Consider the following 6,625-nt stretch of genomic DNA (forward strand, 5'->3'; position numbering starts at 1 on the left):
AAAGATACAAGTACTTATACATATACAAAGATCATACGTAGTCTCGGACTATCGCATATACAAATCTATATATCACGAAAGCCAACAAGGCTATCATAAAACATAACGTCCCAAAATATATACAAACGCAAGCCGACAAGGTCGCCACGCGAATGGGACCGCCCAAAACATAAAACATACGAACACATACGAACGAATATCCACAACCCACATATATGTCCTACTGACTCTAAGAGTAACAACGAATCATATGACGAGACGGGGCCCCGCCGTACCCACGAATAGACATATGCATATACAACGAAAGTTAGTCCGTACCAAAATATAGGCTCCGAACAAGGAGCACTCCAAGATAGCAGTAGGTGTCCTAAGTCGGCGGATCACCAAAGTGGGCGTACGGCACGCGGGCATGAAACGCAACCCCGAAGAAAGGGGTCGGTGCGGAATATGTACCGAGTATGCAAAGCATGAAATACAATAAACGGGATTATAATCGGAATAAGAAGTACGGAGAAAATAAGTACAAAATCCAGAATACCAAAACATTTACTTTTAAAACACAAATCATGCATGGGGCTCAGGGAACATGGTCGCCACCCCGTCATTTGGCGCCATAACACATCATACTCCAGAAGATTTCATATCTCCATAACCCGGCACATCTCCATAACACATCATAACGCCATAACATATACGGTACCCGGCCCTCTAGCGAGGAACTCGGTGAACCATAACACATCATACTCCGAAATATAACATAGTGCGCACGACGACATACTTAGGCCGGACTCGGCGAAAGATGTAACAACCATATGCACGAGCGTAGTCGTGAGTAACCATATGGATAGAAATCATCATTCTAGACTCGATGGATAAATAAATAGTCAACGCTCGGGGGTTAAGACGATAGTCATGTAAGTTCTTTCAAAAAGTCGTTAGAACTATACAAAGGAAAGTCTCGGGGACCACGGACGAGTATCAAACCAATCCGAGCCCGCCTATGAAAGTTAGAGCCATTATACGCTATAGAGTCCTATACGGACGTATCGAAGCGATCCGAGCCCGTCTATGAAAGTTAGAGACATTATTCAACATAAAACCCTTTAGAAACAAAACTTTTTATGCAACCTTTGAAATCCAATCATACAAAAGACATAAGGACCATAGTTCGACAATATTAAGAATGCGAATATCAAGAAGTGAATAAGAATCGTAGACATGCTCGGATCCTAAGAATAGAGTCACCCCGAGGCTCGTATCATAGCCTACTTACAACTAAGACATGCCAAAAGAAAGAAAGGTTAGGCTTTACATACCTCGTCCGCTTCCTAAGCTAATCTGAACTCAAGTCTCGGGCTCCCCAAGATCTACAACAACATCATTATATACCAACATTAGCTGTAGATACTTAGGGATTCAATCCTAAACTAGCACTTAATCTACAGAAATTTGGGCAGCATTTCCCCTATAAATTCAACAACCCTGAGAATTCAACTCGGCCAAATCATCAACAACAATACCAACAACCATATTAACAACATCAACAATCAATTCAAAGCGCATTCTAACGTTAGTAACTCTTTTCTTCATAATTCGACAACATTCCATTCAACTACATACGTTCAAGCCAACATCAACGCTCACATGTTCAAGTTCTAATCCGAAACCATTCAAATAAGATTCAAGAACACTTCAAACAATCCGCAAAATATTCAAAACAATCCAACCAAAATACCACTTCACCCGAAACCTCCCCAAACCCGAGAACAACAACAACAACACATTCCTCTCTCCCAAATTCATGAATTACACCAACAATCAACACGTTAACAATGTCATTCTCATAAATATAAAAACTACATTCAAATCACATTGGCTTCTAAAACAGCTCACAACAATTACAACTTCATCTTGAATCATTAAACTCTCATTATCAACATAGAATCCACAACAACAACAACCAAAATACTAAATAAAATTAGTTCATTCCTTGCCATACAAAACAACCCATATTTGGCCACCACCATAACACACAACTTTCATGATTTTCATCCATTCCTACACACTACAACATCTACAAATCATTCATAACATGTGAAAAAGAAGATTAAACCTTACCTTTTTCCACTTAACTCCACAACTTGGCTAGGGTTGCAAATGGTAAAAACGATTGGTTTGTTTGCTCCAATCACTATCTCACGTTAACAAGGACCTTCCAATTGGTTGAAATACTAGAAGAAAATATTTTTTTGATCAAGATTTTTGGACCTCAATTTTTGGTTGCCATGGCCGAATATGGCTTTCTTTTTTTTTCTCCAAGGTTCTCCAAGGTTCTAAGGTTTGAAGATGATGAATAAGATTAATTTGTCATCTTTTATTTACATATATGATGCCTCCATGTGGACCATGGCCCACCCCACCTTGGACGGCCACTTGGCCTTTTTGTTCATGAGATATTAACTTCCTTTAATTCACTTTTAACCCCAAATTTTCCTTAATATTCCATACCAATAAAATCATAAGCAACTTGTGCCTTAAAACAAAATCGAAGGTTAAAAGTCTCTACCTCGTACCCCGGAATAGTCTTGTCCTTAACTTATCACAGTTAGCTCGGATTGTCCCAAGGTACAAAATACGGGATATAACATGGTACGTAGACGTCCGTGCCCATCCACGGGAGGCTATAGGGCATCTAGGAAAATTTTTCTTCTTTCATTCAAATCGTGCTATTTTGGTCAAATTGGTATCTTGGTGGGCCCAATTGGTATCTAGACTATTCCAATTGGTATCTACGTGCGAAAAGCAAGTCATATTTCGAGATCAGATCTAGTTGCGTTGGAAGAGGTGAGTTAGACTTCAAATGCGAAAGAAATTCGGGCATGGCGTGACGCTGCTGCCAGGTACAGTGCCCCAGCGGTCAGTCCACCACTGTGGCATTGCCTCTACAGTGGATGGGCAATTACTGAAGCAGTAAACCCATTTCCTACTTACATCGCTCCTGCGACTTCCCTGTCGCCAAAGCGGGTCCGCTATAGCGGTCTGAGAGACCGTCGAAGTGGTACTGCTGGATTTAGAGACCTGAACCTTCCCCTTTTTTTCAGCCTGTTTCCCTTGTTTTAGCCATTCGACAGATCAGATAAAAATCGCAGCTTGACCAAACAACAGTTGTGTAAAAACAAGCCCGACGAGTGCAAGCATCACTCAATCATTACACAAACATCATTATCATTACCAAGACAAGGAAATTAAATAGTCCCATATTCAAACAAATTATCCAAATATTAAGCCCAAACAAGGCTAATCAAAAACCAAAAGACATCATATTTGATGCTTGAATGAGTAATAATTGACTAACTTGGTTAATATAAAATCGGACGTGAATGAATAGATGATTGGGAGTTGGTTCGCCTACTAGGAATTAGTGTAGGTTCCAGTCATGACGGGTTGGGTCGTGACAGAGTTGATATTAGAGCTTTAGGTTTGTCGGTCTAATCGTACAAGGACATGTCTAGTAGAGTCTTGCAGATCGGTACGGAGACGTCTGTACTTATCTTCGACAGGCTACCGGACACTAGGAAAATTACCTTTTCTTTCTTTCTTTCTTTCATGCTTCTTGATTCCAATTGGTATCTGCTGATTCAAATTGATATCTAACTATCCTGCACTCTCTCGCAGATAGCAAGAACACGCGCGGCAGCAACTAGAGGAAGGGGTGGAGGCAGAGGAGCTAGCAGAGGGGCGACCCCAGTAAGGGGAGACGTCCCAATGGTTGACCCCGTGCCTCCAGTGGTTCTTACCAAGGCAGCGGGAGATGTAGCCGTACCACCCCAGCCAGCTGCAGTACCAGTTCCGCCAGGAGTTGCAGCTATTTAGGGTATACCAGATGCTATGGGACATGTGCTAAATTGGTTGCATGGGTTAGCACAGGCAGGAGTTGTACCGGTTGGTCTAGCAGGCAGAGGCGTAGGAGTAGCAGCCCCAGGTTCGAATGGAGTAAAAGCTCCAGCGTTTCAGCATGCCGCCGCAGTGGCACCTCGATTGGAGAAAGTTTTGAGTTTTGAGGCATGTCCAAGGCCAATTGCAAGGCCAGTGATAACTGGCGAAGAGCAAGGTCTATTTTGGAGGTTTACTAAAATGAAGCCTCCTGTGTTCTATGGTACTGAGTCAGAGGATGCATATAAGTTCATCATCGACTGTCACGAGAGGCTCCATAAGATGGGGGCTGTGGAAAAGTATGTGGTAGAGTTTGTGACCTTCCAGTTCTTGGGTGATGCTAAGCTATGATGGAGGGCCTATGTGGTGTGCAGGCCAACTGGGTCTCCTCCGTCACTTGGGTTCAGTTCTATTTTGTATTTTTGGATAAGTACGTTCCGCGTACTCTAAGAGACCGAAGAAAGGATGAGTTGGCTAATATTGATCAGGGGAACTCGCCTGTTGTTGTGTATGAGTCCCGTTTCCACTCCCTGTCCCGATATGCTCTTCAGTTGCTGCCCACTAAGGGGGAGAGGATCCGGCAATTCGTGAAGGGATTGAACACTGGACTTCAGCTATCAGCTTTTCAGCTTGTAGCCACTGGGGCTTCATTCCAGGAGGTAGTGGAGCATGTCCGTGTTGTTGAGGGCATTAAGCAGGAGAGTCATGCGAAGCAGGTAGAGAAGAAGGCCCGAAGGGGTGGGATTTTCAGCAACTCCTTCTCGAAGTGTTAGAGTTCATAGGTATATTCAGGGCGTTCGGTTCAATCCATGATGGAGGTGTCAGCTGGGGGCCCATCAAGGCTAAATTATCAGGCTTCCAGTCAGTAGGGAGGCTATACTTCTTCATCAGCTTCCGTTCAGCGACCTAAGTAGGACCGTGCTTGTTTCGAGTGTGGTGAGATAGGGCATATCAGGTGGTATTGCCCCAGACATAGACAGAGTGGGCAGGAGACTCAGTATCAGTCTCCCCGAGCTCCATTTGCACCGGATCGAGGGGGTAAGAATCGCGCACCGACAGGGCGGGGCGGCCACACCGTGGGTAAGGGTGGTGCCTAGCCCAACTGAGGTGGTCCTCAGGCGGGTAGAGGCAGACAGTAGCCCAGCAGAGGCGGGGCTTAGACTAGTCATAGTAATCGCGGTGGTTCACAGGCTACAAAAGGGCACGGTCATTTGTAGGCTTTCCATGGTAGACCCGAGGCTGAGGCCTTCGATGCGGTTATTACACGTACTATCTCAGTTTATGACCAGATGGCTTTTGTTTTGTTTGATCCTAGCTCTACTTTTTCTTATATGTATTTGTTGTGGATTTGGATATGATGTGTGATACTCTTGATGTTCCTATTTATGTATCTACTCTTGTTGGGGATTCAGTGATGGTAGATAGAGTCTACCCATCTTGTGCGATTACTTTTATGGGATATAATACTTGGGCAGATTTAATGATCTTAGACATGGTAGATTTCGATGTCATTTTGGGCATGAGTTGGTTATCCCCGCATTATGCTATACTAGAAATAAGGAAGAGCATGAGAAACATTTGAGAATTGCTCCTGGAGTATTGCGGGAGAAGGAGCTGTGTGCTAAATTCTCCAAGTGTGAGTTCTAGTTGTCTTCTGTGTCTTTCTTGGGGCATGTTATTTCGAAGGAGGGTATTATGGTAGATCCTCAAAAAATTCAGGCAGTCAGGGAGTGGGCTAGGCCTACATCAGTGATAGAGATCCGTAACTTCGTGGGTCTGGCTAGCTACTATCATCAGTTTGTGAAAGGATTTGCCTCTATTGCTTCTCATTTGACTCACTTGACTAAAAAAAAAGGTACCCTTTCAGTGGTCCGACGAGTGTGAGGAGAGCTTTCAAAAGCTCAAGACATTGTTGACTACAGTACCTATTCTAGCATTGCCTATGGAGGGCAAGGATTTTGTTATTTATTATGATGCTTCACGTTCTGGTTTGGGTGCTATTTTGAAACAGGAAAGGAAGGTGATTTCCTATGCTTCTCGGAAGTTGAAAGTGCATGAAATAACTATCCTACTCATGACTTAGAGTTGGCAGCGGTAGTGTACGTGTTGAAAATCTGGAGAAACTACTTGTATGGTGTCCATTGTGAGGTGTACACAGACCATCGCAGTTTGCAGCATGTGTTCACTCAGAGGGATCTGAACTCTAGGCAGCGGAGATGGATGGAACTGCTGAAGGACTATGACATCACCATTCTGTATCATCCTGGTAAGGCAAATGTAGTGGCTGACGCATTGAGCAGGAAGTCGGCTAGTATGGGGAGTCTGGCTCGTTTGATTTCTTTTGAGTGTCCGTTGGCTAGAGAGTTTCAAACTCTAGCTAATAGTTTTATGAGGCTGGATATTTCCAACACAGACAAGGTGTAGGCGTAAGTTAAGGCTCGATCGTCATTTTTAGAGCAGATTAAGGCTAAGCAGTTTGAGGATGCTAAGTTGTGTATAATACGTGATAAGGTGTTGCGTGGTAAGACTAAAGAGGTCGTACTTGATGAGGAAGGCGTGTTGCGAATCAAAGGGAGAGTATGTGTGCCACGTGTGGGCGATTTGATCAAGATCATTCTGACAGAGGCTCATAGTTTGAGGTATTCTATTCATCCTGGTGCTACTGAGATGTATCATAATTTGAGGCAATATT

This window comes from Lycium ferocissimum, chromosome 4, assembly GCF_029784015.1.
Source record: "Lycium ferocissimum isolate CSIRO_LF1 chromosome 4, AGI_CSIRO_Lferr_CH_V1, whole genome shotgun sequence".
NCBI lineage: Eukaryota > Viridiplantae > Streptophyta > Magnoliopsida > Solanales > Solanaceae > Lycium > Lycium ferocissimum.